The sequence below is a fragment of the Pan paniscus genome, chromosome X, assembly GCF_029289425.2.
Source record: "Pan paniscus chromosome X, NHGRI_mPanPan1-v2.0_pri, whole genome shotgun sequence".
NCBI lineage: Eukaryota > Metazoa > Chordata > Mammalia > Primates > Hominidae > Pan > Pan paniscus.
In genome coordinates this window covers 24,724,302-24,741,970 of record NC_073272.2, presented here as the reverse complement: position 1 = coordinate 24,741,970, position 17,669 = coordinate 24,724,302, and positions in this window count along the sequence as shown.

The window sequence follows — 17,669 nt, the reverse complement described above, 5'->3', positions numbered from 1 at the left end:
GGGGTCTACTATGTGTCGGGCAGTTAGTTGGAGTAAAAAGTACACTGCAGAGATCTGCTTTCAAGAAATTATACGTTAACAAAGGAAAAACTCAGTGATAAATCATTACAGTTCAGCTCTATGTGAAATATCTTGGGATATTTCCTTAGAGAACTGCAGGTGTACAGAGCATGGGGTGACTAATTCCGCCTGGGAAGATTAGGATGTTTGAAAAGAACAAGATATTGAGTTTAAGCGACAGTATTGAATATTGAGAGTATTGATCATTTTCTTCCTTGGCTTTGAGACATTGTGGAGTATGAAGAAATCACATATTCATAGGGAAAATATAGCCTGTTATCTCCCTGGTCCTCCCTCACCTACCCCAGCTTCTGGAAGTGATAGGAACTCCTACAAGATTCCTGGTAAATTAAAGGGATGATCAAGAATATGTATATATATATATACACATATATACATGTAATTTCATAATTTCTGAAGCTTACTGAGGATAGTGATATGAAATTATGTAATTTCATAATTTCTGAAGCTTACTGAGGATAGTGAGATGTTATAATTGGAGGATCAGGTAGAAGAAATTTGCAAGGGAACTTGAGGTCACAATTCTAAAGAGCAATGTATTAGTTAAGTAGACAAAAGCAGCCAGTTGCTGTTTTTTTTTTTTTTTAAGATGCATAGGCCTGCAAGGGGTGTGTGATAAAATATTAATGCTATATTTTATTCATTTATTTTGATGAAATCTTAACATCATTGACTAGAAGAGAATATTGTGATTTTTGAAGGATTCTTTTCCAAAACCCAAGTGACAGCATAAGTCAGTTTCCTTCAACTGATAATTAATTATCCATGATAAGGAAGTATGAGAGCAACAAAAATATCCCTTTCCCTAAAGGGCTGGTCATGACATGGGAGACAGTCAGTCATAAAAACAAGGAGGAATTCCAAGAGGAGTCACGAGGCAGTAAGTGATCAATCTGAGCTCATTTGGTTGTTTATCTTTCCTATATTTTGAATGGCTATCGCATTTATTGTCTCTTCTGCCTAATTTAGCACTTAATAACATAGTTTCTCTTTGTCCTTTAATTGTTTGACATATGAAGGTCTTGTTTCTCCAACTAGACTGTATTATCTCTGTGGCAGGAATTTTGTTCTTGTCTGGTCTCCTCTCCCCTCACCTGCCAGTGCCTAGTGGAGTGCTTAATAGCCATCTATTAGATGTCCAGTGAATACATATTTGTTGATGGTCTAAGAGGCCATGCAGTCAGGCTCAATTATTCTACTTCTTCAGCCCCAGCTTCCATTTTTGGAAAACAAAGTTAAACTTGGTGATTTTCTAAGGCCTTTTCCCATCCTGTAAATCTGTAACTAAGATTTTAATCTGCTTATATTTTACTATCTGGAATAAACCTACCATTAACATCAGTAATCATATGTTAATATTATACAAATACCTGCTATTTTTCTTAATTGTGAAGTCACCATATTTTACTTATGTATCCATGAAATTATACCAACAGATGCATAGGTTGCACATACTGTGTGCTAGATATTTTAGGAGATACTGGAGAGTCACTGGTGAGCAATGTAGTTCTCACCCTCCATTGAGAAAGGAAGGAAGGAAGGAAACAGATCATTTGACAATAACCACAAAGTGAGATGAAGGGTATGCTGGGAAGAGATAACCAGATATGGAGGAACATGTCTGAGCACCCAACCCTGACCCTTGGGCTTCTGAAAGTCTTGCTTGGTGGGGATATTTTGTCTGAGATGACTTGAAGGGTGAGGATGGGTCAATTGATTAAAGTCGGGGAGCAGAAGGGCAACATGTGTAAAGGTCCTGAAGCAGGAGAGAGCATGACTTGCTGAAGGAATTTCAGTTAGGCCTGGGGTGAGATTTTGAAGGAGAGATAAGGTAAGACATGAGATGCAGAGATGGGCTCAAATTCAAACCTTTGGAGAACATTAAAACATCTATTAAGAAGTGTGGAAGCCACTAGGGCAGGGAAACGGGGGAGCAAGGAGATGACATGACAGACTTGTATTTCAAAAAATCCCAGAATGTTCCAACAGTTATGTTTTATGTTCCAGCCATTGAAATCCAACACACATTTTCTGACGTAATCTAAAATCATCCGTATCTGACTTAGACATAAAATGTTTTAACTTTGTTATAAGTAGCAGATGCTCCTAATTGATTCTCTGACACATTTCAGTGTTTTTCAACAGAGATGAACCATAACTGTCTTAAGTAACATTAATGCAAATTTAAAATAGTGCCACTGATTATTTTTGTAATTAACTTGCTGATACTCTTAATAATTTGTTTTCTTTTAATACAGTTGTTGATCTGTAAAAACGTTCAGTCCGGAGTTAGTATTAAAATACAGTCAAATACATTGGTGGAAAGAGCATAGACTTTGGATTTGGAAGCATACTGGCTCCTTAATTGTTTATAATGCAGACTTGAGTAATTCATGTGACCTCTCTCAGTTTCAGTCTCCCTTTTGCAAAAGAAGGATTATAAATCAGGGTTTTGGTAAGGATTTAAATGACTTTTTGTAACATATCTAGCAAATGATATGACCCACAGTAAGAGCTCAATAAATATTAACTCACTTTCTCCTCCCCAAAGGCTCTTTTCAGTGGGAAATGGAAACTGGGGTTTCTCTTTATTTTATATCAAAAGCTTAATAAGAGCTATTGCATGACAAACATCACGCTAGGTCTTAAGAATGGGAATACGATTTAGTACCTGATGATGTAAAACTTAGCCTGGTGGGGTAGAAAGATGTATTACAAAAAATGAGATAACCGCTTTCCGTTCTAATCCATAACTTTCCTTCACAGGACAAAGAGTTGTTTCACTTTTTGGCTCACAGTCTTTATAAGGAAATTTTGATCACATCTCAGATTAATCAGAGAAGTAGTCAATTTAAAAGGAGCCATAGATGTGTCCTGTGAGAATGGCTTTTATAGTTCCAGGCTTTTATTTAGGTCAAGCTTATGGAAGCCACAGTTTAATCCAAATAAAGTTATCTCTGCCAATTTACATTAGACACTTTAGGGCCAGTATGTAATTCTAAATAAAAATTAATAATTACAAATAACTAATACCATTAAAAATTGAAAAGCATAAATCAACAAATATTTATTGAAAACCTACTATATTAGTAATAATAACATTATGGATAATATTTGTGTTTAGAAACAAACCTCTATACTATCCTGACTCTATGTGTGATACTTGATGATACTTTTCATTTTGTACATGATGAAACTGAGCTATAGAGAGGTAAAGACATTTGTCCAAAGATACGTGACTCATAAATATAGTTGCCGGAATTCTGACTCAGGCAATTTGGTCCTGGAGCTCACATTCATTACCTCTATGCTACCCTGACTCTATCTGCAATACTTGGTGCTATGTGCAGCTCAATGAGTCAGATGCTATCTGCCAGGTATTCTGTGCACTAGGAATACAAAGAGAAAAACATGTTAGCCATGACCTCCAAGAATACATGATCTAATTGAGAGACAAATCCACTGACAAGCAATTATGGTACTGCCTAATAATTGTTATTATAGTGTTTATTTCCCCAGCTCCCAGGAGTAAGGGGTGGGAGATAGACAGGGTGAAAGATGTAAACAAAGGAATGCACTCATTATTTATTTATTCTTCATTATCTAAGGCAGAGTCTGAAAATTGGCAGCCCCAGTTTTGTTTGACCTTCAGGATTTTTTTTTTTTAAATTGTATTACTTGCCAGCATTTAAAAGTCAGGAGATTTTACATAAAATTCCAGATTTCTGGTTTCTACTGAAATATCAGAATATTTGGTAATACTGGGCCCATAGTACACCATGACAAAAAGCACCCTGAGCTTAGCAGCTGGCACTCGCTTTCAACAAAAAATGTGCCCCTTTATTAGCTACAAGCTCCCACAGACCTACTTCAGGCATTCACGTGACCTGTTGGTTCCTGTAGATAGATCAGTTTGCAGCCTGCTGTTTCTAAGGGTCTCCAGAGGTTCATAACTTATCAGGGTATATAGTACCCTCACTGATACCTAAATAACTGAAGTAGCTCAGTCCTGATTGCTTAGAGTCAGAGATAGGCTTACCATCGTGCTCATTTCTTTCTTTCATTTTTTTTTTTTTTTCCTGAGCTGGAGTCTTGCTCTGTCACCCAGGCTGGAGTGCAGTGGCACGATCTTGGCTCACTGGCAACCTCTGCCTGCCAGGTTTAAGCAATTCTCCTGCCTCAGCCTCCCGAGTAGCTGGGACTACAGGCGCCCACCACCACTGCATCGGCTAATTTTTGTATTTTGAGCAGATACAGGGTTTCACCATGTTGGCCAGGCTGGTCTCGAACTCCTGACTTTGTCGTGATCCACCCGCCTCAGCCTCCCAAAGTGCTGGGATTACAGGCGTGAGCCACCATGCCCGGCCTGTGCTCATTTCTTGTGTGAGCCTCAAGGCCCTGGGAAAAGTTCTAGCAACAGTTTGACATAAATCATATGTTTTTGAAACATTTGCAAAAGTCAGATATTTTAGGTACAGCTGGTTAATGCTGCTGTCTCTTTCCATTCTGAGTTCATTCCCCACACGTCCCTTCCTGTTGGGGGTGCCGGAGTGGCTGTGGGTATTTAAAATAAATATTCTCTTCTCAATGAATTCACTTCTAGATAAATATTTATTTTTTATTTTTAAATATATTTTTTATTTTTTAAACATTTTAAAATATGTTTTTTAAATATATTAAATTTTAATTTTTAAAAATCTATTTAAGCATCATATTTTTTCTTAAAGAAGGCCCTACATTATATAAGCTTCAATCTTCCTCTGTCCAGGATGCTTCATTCTTACCTCCAAAGGCATTGGTGTGCTGGGGTCAGCTTGTACCAGCTTTTGAGAGACACTGCTACATTATCAGGAGTTTTGGGAGCAGGCTGTTAAGCACAGCCAACAAGAATGAAATTATATAGACATAATTAATACATTATTTTATAAAAATGGAATTAATACTCACAACTCATTAAGTCCTAGTTATCTGACTTCATTTTACTATTATCCATGATCTTGAGGTTATTTACATCTGTTTTCTGTGTATGGTAGAAATACTACATAAGGGGTGCTATTGCACGTCTCTTCCCAACTCCATATTCAGTGATATAATGCTGGTAACTTGAAATTGGCCAGGGTCAGAACATTTACACCACAGAAATTGGCAGTCTACAAATTCGTACTTTTTTTTTCCTGGAGAGTTGACTATTATTACATGTTCATCAACACATTGCTATCTGATGGTGTTGCTGCATATTGAGACTGAGTGGTGCTGGTACCATCTTTCCTAGAGCAAGCAGCCTGAGTTCTGGGGACACACATAGATCAAGATAATGGAATGGTTCATAGATACTTTATTATGCAGTTGGATGTTGTTTTTTAAAATAGGTTTTTTCTCTCTTTCCCTTGTCATCCGTAAGGGGAGAATCCAAGGATCATTTCCCATCTGCTGCTGTTCAGAAAATAGCGGTATATTTCACATCCTGCGAGGGAATAGGAAAAGGCATACCTAACTTAGCCTAAGAGGGAGGTGGTGGTGTTCAGAGAAATACTCTGGAAAAGAAGGTAAACCCCCAGAATTTATAAATGAGATCCAAAAGTTCTAAAATGCAATCAGAAAATAATGAAATAAATGAGGTCGGCAACAGGGGTAGATGACAACTTACTTTTATTGAACTTTGAGTGCACCAGGCATTTTGCTAAGCATGTTACACATATTTAATCTCATTTGATCCTCAGAATAAATAATCTTTGGGGGTTGATATTATTATGCTTAATTTACCAAAAGGAACCTCAGGCGTAGAGAGGTTCGGAAACTTGCTAAGATCACTAGCTAGTAAAACGTTCAGGCCAGGATTAGAACCTAGGTTAGTCTGACTGTAGCACCCCAGCCAGCTCTCAAATATAATGCTTTGCAGCCTGTACATTACGTATGGTGGAGATGAAACCAGATTTTTCAAAGAAATAGAATAATTTGTGACTCATAGAATGTAGACTCAGATGCATGTTCAAGATCTTGTAGAAATTTGTGTGGTGTTAAGTTAGGTAGTAGGCAGATTTTAACACAATAATTCTGTCATCTTGAGCAAATTGATTAATATCTCTTTGCTTTAGTCTTACGATCTTTGAAATAATACCTTTAGCATTGCTGTGAGGAACAAATTTATGGTAAAGTACCTTACATAGGATCTGTTACATTGTGAGTATATAACAGTATAGCTAATCGATATTGAATGTTTTCTAGATGGCGGACACTATCCTAATACCTTTCTATATGTTAGTTAATTCAGTTATATCAGGCAGGTACTATTATTATCATCTCCCTTTTACAGATGAGAAAAACGAGTAACAGAGGCTAGACAAGATGCCCAAGAAGATAACACTTTGTAAGGGTCAGAGCTGGGATTCAGTCTCTGCTTGTCTGGCTTTTAACCACATGTCACAGTAAACACTTATTATTTTATTGTTATTAGTATCAAAGAACAATACATTTTGGTTTACAGGACTTCATCCAGCAATTGGTTATTAAGCACTTACTAAGTATCATCATGCTTGGGGTCATAAAGATAAAATTAATATTGTTACTGCCCTCAGGCTGATAGGCTAGTGGGTAAATTAGATTTGCAAATGAACAATTATAATACTACGATATATATTATAATAGATGAGAAAACACCTAACATTGTTTGGAGATGTTCAGTATGATCTTCACAGGAGATGGCACAAGCTAATTTTGATAAAGAGAAGGCTCCTGTCTCACAGAAAAGTGAGGGAAAGGGTAGTAAAGGAAAAATAGACAAGAGAAAAGGCATAGAAGTGTTCATTTATTGCTTCAAAAATATTTGTGGAGCTATTGCTATATACCAGGCAAACTTCAGTGCGGGGGATATAATGGTAAACAAGAGAAAAGCTTTCCCTGAGCTCCTTTAGCAGGAAATAGGATATTAGAGGAAGGACATGTGGTTCAAGCTAATTGGGCCAGGGAGCGTTTGAGAGGGAGTGATGGTGGGAGGCAATTCTAGAAAGGTAGAGCAGAATTCTGGTCATGAAGAGCAGGTAGGTAGAAAGACCCCTTGACTCTGGGTAGAATCTGAATCTCCCTTCCCACACATCTGCTGCCCAGAAGCTCCAGGATTGTATTAATCAGAAATGAGGATGCCATTCTATAGAGTGGCTGCACTTTTGTAGGCTGGTGTGAATGCCTTTCACTGCTCCCCATTCCTGTTAGTACTTTTCTTCCTATATCTCTTTATAATCCTATAACTCCAAGAGAATAATTGAATAGCAAGGGGGGAGGTGGCCGTGACAAACACATCTGTGGAAATACAGTCTAAACGGACAAAGATAGGTCTGAAATAAGAGTTCTCCAGTGACAGCATATGTTAAAATTTTTAGTTTATTATTATCAATTCATTATTATTTATTCCTTCTTCTTAAAGATGCAAGGGAGTGAGGACAATAGAGAGTGTGTTTCAGTAACCACAAAAGGACTGCAAAAAGGTTGCTAGATGAAGGACTGTGGATATCACCAATTTACCATTTCATCTATAGATATAAGATAGAAATTTGACTAGTACCCGAGTAGACAGATTGATGGCCAAAGAAAAACTACAGATCCTCTAAATAAATGGGAAAGGTAAATAAAACAGCTGGGACTTATAGAAAAGAAGTTCCCAAAACAAATGTGAAAGACAATATCCTCCTGAAGACATAGAGAAAGAGTGGACCTCTGACAATTATTTATTACAGAAATTAGAAAACTATGAAAAATATATTTGGGAGCCTTTAGAGAAATTGTTATCAAACTCTGTTCTATGGAATTCTAGGATTTTGCAGACATCCTTTACTGTTTAAGCCAAGATAACCAAATCATGATGAAAATACATGTATAAAATCATTCAAAGAAACTTATGGCATCAAATATGAGAGAAATTGAGATTATCTGTAAAAAGCTTGTTAACATCTGTGATAGGAAACTGTGTGTAAGACAAGCAATCTGACACAAAAGTAGAAATAGAACTAGTGTCTGGTAATGGGGTCCAGAGAAGAATATTCACCAAATCTACTTGAATTAGTTTGAATGCTGAGATTATATGAAATGTTTGCAATTTAATGAAAAGTATGATTGCTGTGGATCAGTACAATTTGCTTGTTTTGTGGAGGCTATCATCATCGCAAGAAATGTTATTTTTAAAAACATTTGATATATACTCAGTATAACAAAAAATGTAAGATGTTTCTATGTACTTTTAACTGTCATCAAATAGGTGGAATATGTTCAGTGATGGCTGTACTGCTAGGGGAAAAAGAATGGCAAGAAAAATAGTAGGAAGAGAGGATTTTATAAAGGTAGTTTTAAAATATTCAAATATTCAAATATTCGAGGTATATTATGAAGAAAAATACAAAAATTCCAGCATCTTTTAAAGTAGTATTGATTACTGTCATAAATATTGTTATTTTATCCCAGCGTGCATCAATGTGTTTGTGTTCTCCCCACCCGCTTCCTTCTTTCTCTCTCTCTTTCAAACCAGAAATATGCTTACTCTCTGAGTATATGAGTAACACATGCCTATTGTAAAAAAAAAAAAAAAGATAAAGATAAAAAAATAGGGCAAACATAAGCGAGAAAACCAAACTATCACCCAGATAGTACGTCTGCTGAAGTTTTGGTATTTATAATTCTAGACTTTTTCTAAGCATATGTAATACAAACACTGAAAAACAAACTAGTATAGGCCTTTTCACCGTATTTTCCAATATATATGATTAGATGATCATGTTCGGTGACTGCATAATATTCCATTGATTAACTCTACCACAGTTTAATCAATTCTCTATTGATGTTTTTTGATCATAAAGAGAATTGCCACAAATGTGCTTGTGCACATCCTTGAAGAGTTATTTTACTATTATTTATGACAAATTGCTAAGTTAAATTGCCAGTCAAGAGGGTATTTATGGATTTTTTATATTAATAACTATTTCAATATTTAATTGAATATATGCATAATCTTTTTTGAGACGAGGCCTCATTGTATTGTCCAGGCTGGTCTCAAATGCCTGGCCTCAAGTGATCCTCCTACCTCAGCCTCCCAAGTAGCTGGGATTATAGTTGTGAGCCGCTGTATCTGACCATAATCATTTTAAGATAAGAAAAACTAGAAATAACAAACTAACTAAAATCCTAATACTCAGGGCAAAAATTCTAACCCCTAATATTTTTCTATCTACATAGATTAGATAGATAGATGGCAATACAGATAGAGAGACAGAAACATGAAGGAAGGAAAGAAGAAAGGGAGCCAGGGAGGGAGGAAAGGACTGAATCACATTGGGATTAATTGTACACGTAGTTTTACATTAAAAGTAATTTAATTTACCTGAATTTTTAAAGAAGATAAGTCCACCTGATTGAAATCTTAACCTCGGATTAAAAACAAACAAGTAAACTTTCCTCATCACAAGAGATATCTTCTAAGAGCACTGTAAGTTTCTTCAGGTTCAAGATGGTGACCTAAGCACATACATTTGCATCCTCTTTCTCCTGAGACAACCCTACAACAATAAAAAATCAATCAATCATGAAAATAATAATGACATGGTGGCAAAGAGAGTCCCAGTAAAGGATGAGAAATTTCAGCAAATCTCTGGGAATTAGAAAGCAGATGGGAGCAGGTCTACTTATAAATACTACCTACATGCTCTACAGGGACTCCAGAGGATTAGCAGACAGAGTAGAGGGCAGAAGTGAAAAGTGGGGATGAAATTGGAAGATTAATTGAAGAACAACTGAAGCTTCTTTACCCATCTGTCCTCCTGGATACAAACACACACACACACACACACACACACACACACACACGATGAAGGACAAGACAAATAGGGGACCATTTTAGTTTACCTCAGTACATATGTATTTATTTAGGGGATGGAGTCTTAACGCATTTTGGGAGCAGGGGCTTGTATTTGTTGTAATGAAAGGTAGTTGCTGGAAAAAGGAGGAGTTAGAATTCAAACGTTGGAAGTCTTGTCTCTAATGCTGTAGACCAAAATATCTGGGGCTTCCAGGGTGCATATTGCTGACCCATAAGTAAAATCTTCCCCAACTCTAGCACATGGAGGTTCGTAAGACTGACATTGATTTCTCTTTTACATACTTGTCTTTCTTATACAGTAAAGGTGGCCAGTTTATATGTTCTATACAGACACATACAGAGCTCTGAGTCACAATTTCCAGTGAAGGTTCGTGATATTTATAACATTATAAACTGTAAACTTTTCCATTCTAAAATGTTTTTTTCTTATTATATATGTTTTGCTTTGGATACTATTTTGTGTAAAAATTAAGTTGTAAATTATTTTAAGTATAATTTTTCTACTAGTTAACTTTATTTCAAAATCATTCCTTAACACTTCTTCTATGTATCTGTCATGGTGAAATTAAATTTTTGGCATTTCATTCCTCTGTCTTTGAGACAAGACTTAACATGTTTCACTTTCCCTATTTATTTACCTCTTTCCTTCTTGGTCTTGTTAAATGTATTTTCAGTGTTATATTATTGTTATAATATATTTTGACAATTAAGATATTTTCCTTGAAGAGTTACTTGTAACGTTTGAGTTCTAATTTATAATTCTATTATAAACAATTATTTACACATTTCTCTATTAACTGGCTTTGATGTTCATTTTCAAATGCTTTATTCCATGTCCTTTTCCTTCTTGATCTTTTATTTTTCATTTAATTTCAGTAAGTTTGAAAAAAACAAAAATATTTTATTCAGAAACAACACATGAATATTACATGTTGTCTGCCTTTCAACACTTGCAAACATTTTTTGATGCCCTTACCCATAAGTCAACATTTACTTGGCTATAAAATTTGAAATCATATTTTTCATAAAACTTACTAGAAATTGCTTGTCTTTTACTGTTTGTAGATACGTCTGATGTTAGCCTGATTTTTTTTATTATATGTAACCATTTAAAATATATTATTATATAAAAAAAATATAATAAAATTATATTAGTAAGAAATATATAATTGTTAAGCGGATGGCCCTCCTTGCTGACACCATTGGCCTTTTTTGCTATTTCATCACCTTTCTGAGGGAGCAGCCTTCTTGATAATTGCCTTCCAGGGTAGCACAAATTGGTTTCATCAACTAATAATGATTTTAAAATAGACTTCATCAAGTCTGTTTCTTTGTTTCTCATATAGCATCTACAGTATGGTAATGCTGCTATCTTTGGAATAGTTCATGAGGCCATTATAATACCTTGACTTACTGAATAATAGCAAAACATTTTTATTTGGTTCAAACTATTGAAATGTCCTCTGTATCTGACTAAAGCAGGTTCAGGAAGGAAATAACTCTGAAATGTAGTCTATCGGCCTAAAGATTTGTAATGGATGGTCTCGTGGAGTTCATGCAATACCTTTTATATCAGAACATTGAAAATAGTTCATTAAAAATTAATACTTTAATTACAACTCCCAATTCCTTTAAAATGATGGGCTTATGTCTGTTGTAAAAAGAGATGATGCATTTGGAAGTGCTTTCTAAACAGGGGTACTGGGTGATGTAGTGGGACATAGATGGGTTTGATATCAAGAGGGTTTGGATTCATAACAAAGGAATAGAAAATGGCTGCTTGTGAGCTGATAACTTTGTTTTGCTTTTATGTATAGGGACAATGAAAGTACTTAGTTAATTGTATTTTATAACTATATTTGAATGTATATGATGCATGTAGCACAGTGCCAGGCACAAAGTAGCTTTTTGATAAAAGTTCCCTCTCGTAAGAGGAGAGACTCCTGTTAGCTGCTATTGTGCTAGAAAGATGAATAAATAGATGGAGAAGAATAACATTTATCATTGAAACTGATCTCCATCCAGACATTCCTCTTATAAAAGCGATGATTATTAGGTGATGAAACCAATTTGTCTACACTGGAAGACAATGATAAAAACACCTGCTCTCTCAGAAAGTTAGTGAAATGGCAGAAAAAGGCTTGTGGTGTCAGCCAGGAGGACTGTCAGTTTAACTAGGTGCTTCCATCTGAATAGTGACAGTGTTCTGAACTCTAGACCCTTGTTGATGTCTTCCAACTTCTCATTAGCCAAACTGGGCTCAGTGAAGCTCTGATGCCTGGTAGGAGGTGGCCAGAAGATGCCAGGGATTCACGTAGTAGCCAGGTAGGAGGGAGGGCACCTCTGCCCTATGAGATGTGGGAGTGGAGACATTGATTTCAGGACAATATCAGAGGCTAGGTGGATTTTTAAATAGATTTCAAAGAAAGAGGGACAGACAAATCAATTTCCTCTTATCCCTTTTTCTAGTGGGAAGAAGAGAACTTGACTTCTCAATTGTTAGTTAGATGACCATGTGAATTTGTGCTCTCAGCCCAAGCTGCAGATTGTTTATTGATGGTCCCATGTCTTATGCTAAGCAGGTTATTAAAGGCTTCTGAAATGTCTGAGATACAAAAAAAATATTATTGGCTCTAAAATATAAAAATAAAAACTGCAAAGTCAAAAGTTCCATTTCAGTGAATATCTCCAAGATGTGCTATCAAGTTAAGTTTATTAACTGTTAACTTTTGGCAGTCTTCGAAAACTTAACTACATTTGAAAACTACTGAAATTTGATTTGATACAGTTCTCCAATATGCAGCATGATTGATGAGATATTGCAACCAATAATAAATTAATGATACAAGTGTGAATAATATCAAAACTAAAATTATAAAACTCCTCTAAATATTATATAGCAAAACATTTATAATAACTGTGGGATATGAGTATATTATAATACATTTGGTATGACGTGGGATGGAAACTCTGCATTAGAAAGATGGCTTAGAGTCTATGTAGATTTTAAAATTACTCTAGTACCAAGTGATTTTTATATCTTTTACTAATTGAAAACTCTAAAAGCTTAAAATGTTCTTTTGTGTGTGTGCAGAAAAACTCCACAAGCCAGGAGTCTGTGGAGTTGACTTATTAAGTTGAGGAGTTGACTTGTTTCTGTGAATGCGTATATTAAGGACAATTTGAGTATATTCCCCAAGCTCTCAGGGACCCATGTTCAGTAACATTTGCAGCATCTAAAAATAGTTGGCATTTCCTGAAATCTGAGAGGATGCAAATAATTAAATCCTTGAAATGAAATAATAGCAAGGGAGTCATCCGTTAACATAGCCACCAGAGTCTTTTGTTATAGGAATAAGCCTAACTTTTGGCAGTGACTTAGGCTGTTAAGCTCAACATTTGCCTAATTTATCATCTTGTTTGTGATCGCATTTATTTGAAAGGGGTCTGACATCTTGTCTAGGTTTTTGGAATATTTATGATGATCCATTTTTTATAACTTGAAAAGTTCCGCTAATCATATTGCAGAATCTGTCTATTTGTGTCTGTTTTGTCTTGGCAGCAAGGAAGAGGTTCAACAGAGTTTGCTCAGCTGTTCTATTACCAGTCCCATGTTTCTGAATCTCAATATTTAATCCAATTGTCAAAATTCAGCTCTGACTATAAGTCACTGCTGTCAAGACTCTTTTAAAAAGCACTGGTGGATACTGTTATTTACCTTTCTTGTTCTTGATTATGCATGCCTCTTAGATCGTTGGCTCAGGCTTGGTCAGGAAAACAGCAGCTTCTCTAGGTATTTCCAGCAGGAAGAAGTTTAATATTGGAAATTAGAGGCTCACACAATTGTTGAAGGCTGAGGGAGTAAAAGTCAGGGGGATGGATTTCAGGAAATTTACCATCTGCTGATGCCCATGTTCCTCAGTGCAGTTGCCAGAGAAAAATTATGCTCTCCTTGTCTAGTGCAATGTGAATCTCTTGCAGCTGCCTCTCATTGGTAGGTTCTAGCTAAAACCCTGCTGGCAATGGAATCTGGGAAATGTAGTTTCCAGACTTTATCCCCAAGTGGTATAGGAAAGAGTTATAGAGGGGTGGGAATACTGCCAAAATCAACAAATGATATCTGGTTCATAAGTATATCTGTAATATTTTTGTCCAATCATTCAAAATAAACTGGTCAAGATTAGACCTGGAACATTCACATGATGAAAAATAGAGTGTGGGCATGCTAAATCATTCAACAAACTTTTATTGAGACCTATTGGGAAAACAAGTTGAGTTGTGGTCAAAACATGGGAAGTATTGAATGTAAGATTTTTAATAGTTCATATTTATGTAGACGGCTTTTGCACATGGACAGAGGTTTCATTTGTTTTGAAGAGAAGGAAGATGAAAAAAGTTGATATTCCAAATAAAGCAATAATAAAGACAAGCACAGTGCTTCTAATCATTTCCCAACTGTATCTTTTCTCATTATTAGTGGCTTATCTTTTTTAAAAAAATTCTCAGTCCCACAGTGGAGGGTGGAAGGGATGCTATTAGTTCTGTACTGTATATTAAATGACATCAGAATATAAGAGAAGAAAGTTAGCATTGATGCAATTCATAAAGTGGCCTTATAAAAATGAACTTGGAGTTGTCTACCCTCTGAATCATTAACCCATTACTACAGTTAATTAACTAAATCTTGATCCTTTATTAGAAAATTCTAACATTTCAGAGAAATGTGTGACTACATGTTATCTGATCTCCTTGGAATTATTGTCCCTACATATATCCCATAACATATTTTTGGAATGGAATGACATTGGCAAAGGGGTCTCAGTCATGTGAATATCGAACTCATTCATCTGTAAAGTGCTCTTTTACAGGAAAAATAATAGAGACTGAGTTTTCCGGGAAATTGCTTCAGTGTTCTCTATTTATATAGAGACTATCAAAATTTGGCTGTTGCGTCATGATGCCATTTTGAAGAATGGAGTTTAAATTAAATAGCAAGAGTTATAGAATCTTAAGCTTGGAGGTGAGCGTATAGGTTATCTAGTAGAACCAGTCAACTGATGCTTGACTTCCTTCTACAATATTCCTAATAAGAAACTCTGGGCCTAGTTTGAGACCCTTAAAGTAGTTCATTCTAACTTCGAATTTACAAACCTACTGTAGAAATTGTAATGGTTTATAAACAGAACATCTTTATTGTATTTAGCTGAATTCTGCCTCTTTGTAATGTTGACCTATTTTTGCAAACACACTCTTTGAAGCCATAAAGAACAAACTTAATTCCTCTTCCATATGCCAGCCTTTCACATATTTAAAAATAGTTAGGGTGTTGTCCCTGATTCTTCCTGTATCTGCACCAAACAGTCTCTAGTTTCCTTTAATTTCTTTAATTGTTCCCTATAAATATCATGCTTTTATTACCTTTTGCTGTGTTAATAACGCACATTACTTTTGCTTACATCCACATCTAGCCACAAGAAAGACTAGTAAATATCTTTATTCAGGGCTGGAATGTGTGTAGCTAAAATTACATTGCTTTTAATTATGGAAGAAGTAGAGAGCACACGTCTGAAGATAACTAACAGTCTTTTATGTGAACATTTCACCCACACTTACAAATTCTACTTTACTTCTCGTTATACTGCTTTCTCCGTTATACTCATTTTTATCCAATACTAGTTTAGATTTGCCAGCTTTCATTTGAATGTTTTTTTCTTCATATCTTTATCCAATCATTTATTTTAAGGCTTTCCCTATGTAAAATGATAATCTTTATCTTGTGTCTGTAAACTTTAATGAATTGATGTTGATGAAGGTTACTGCTATATTTGGATTTTTTCTACTATAGTATTTTATATGTTCTATTTATCCTTTTTCTGGTTCTTTTTCCTTTTCCATTTCTTACTTCCTTTTGGATTGTTAGTTTCTCTTCCTTTTCATCATTCCCCATTTTTCTCTCTACTAGATTGGAAATGAAGTCTATTTTTAGTTTGTAATGATTATCCTAATAATCTTAAAGTGCTGTCAGTGTCCTCCAACCAAAGATCTCTAGGGATATACCTGTAGTCAAAGTTTGGTTTCTTGTGGCAACGAAGGGGACAGCATATCCTGAGGAATGGTGAGGTGTCTCAGTTATGAGAGTGTTAGGTGGGGCTTGTTGTGGGATTTTGGTTTGTTTTAGGTAATTTTGAGGATGGGCTTTGTCTGGATTGGATGTTCTCAGAAAGTAGGGCCAATTTGCTGATTGGGAAACAATGATATTTTAACCAGAAGGCAGAAGGAAAGGAGCTGGGCTAAAACTGTCATTGGTAAAGAGGCAGCAGCCATATATATTAGCCAGGATGGCGAATGTTTGGTCATGTTTGTGGTTTGGACAAGGTTCGTGTGTTTCCTGCGCTCAGATGTGATTACGAAGCGGTTCTGCTTTTGTATTGCTCAATCATAATCACAGAGTGGCCTTGCCTGGTGTTGTTGTTATGTGAGATTGTTCAGTTTTAACAAAAGAACACCATGGCCTTGCTGTGTTAGCCAGACCTCCTCCGAGCTAACAGCAGTCAGGGACTGCTTTTTTTCTTTCTCATTATTGTAATGATTATCAAAGTTTAAAATTGATTTATCATTTTTCCCATTTTCAGAGAAACAGGGACTTTAGAAAATATTAACTCGTATCATGTCTCTTGTTCCTTAAATGATGTTTGTATTTAAGACTTCAGTTTTATCGTGGTTGTTTTTAACTTCTCCTAATCCAGGTTACTACTGTTATTGTTGTTGTTTTACACACTAAATATTTACATAGTATACCAGCATGTTTACCTTTTTATTTATTCTTCAGTCCTTTCTTATACTTCAGGCCATCGTTCTGGGACTACTTTACTTCTACTTGAATTTTATCATTGAGAAGTACCATTGTGGGATATGGTACTGTAAATGATAACTCTGAGGATTTGTCTCTTAAAATTATTGGAATACCATTGGAGCTGGAGGCCATTATCCTTAGCAAACTAATGGCAGGAACAGAAAACCAAATACAGCATGTTCTCACTTATAAGTGGGAACTAAAAGATGAGAACACACGGACACATGGAAGGGAACAACACGCATTGGTGCTTATTGGAGGGTGGAAGGTGGGAGGAGGAGAGGATCAGGAAAAATAACTAATGGATACTAGGCTTAATACCTGGGTGATGAAACAATCTGTACAACAAACCCCCATGACACAGGTTTACCTGTGTAACAAACCTGTACATCCTGCACATGTACCCCTGAACTTAAAAGTTAAAAAAAATCAGTAAATTTAAAAAAATAAAATTATTGGAATATTCTTATCCGTTATCTTTTCAAATATTGCCTCACCACAATTTTAATTTCTCAAAGTTTTAACAGACTGATTCATACCTGTCTGCTGGTTTTCATAATCTCTTTTTCTTTTGTTATGCTTTAAGTCTTATATATATATCAAGCAAATTTATATTGTAAGTCTGATAATAACCAAATCTCCAATCTTTGTGGGCCTGATTTTGTACTTTGTTGTTTCTCTTAGTTCTTCCTCATAGTTTTCCTGATGTATTTACTGATTTCTTCTTTATTGTGAGCTCATGTTTCTTGGAACTTTTGTGCCCATAACATATAATAAGAATTTGTATTGCTTCTTCAGGAACCCGGGGACACTATCACTCCAGCATCAAATAACCTCATGTTTCATCTTGGGTTTTTTGGGCCATATGGATAGTGT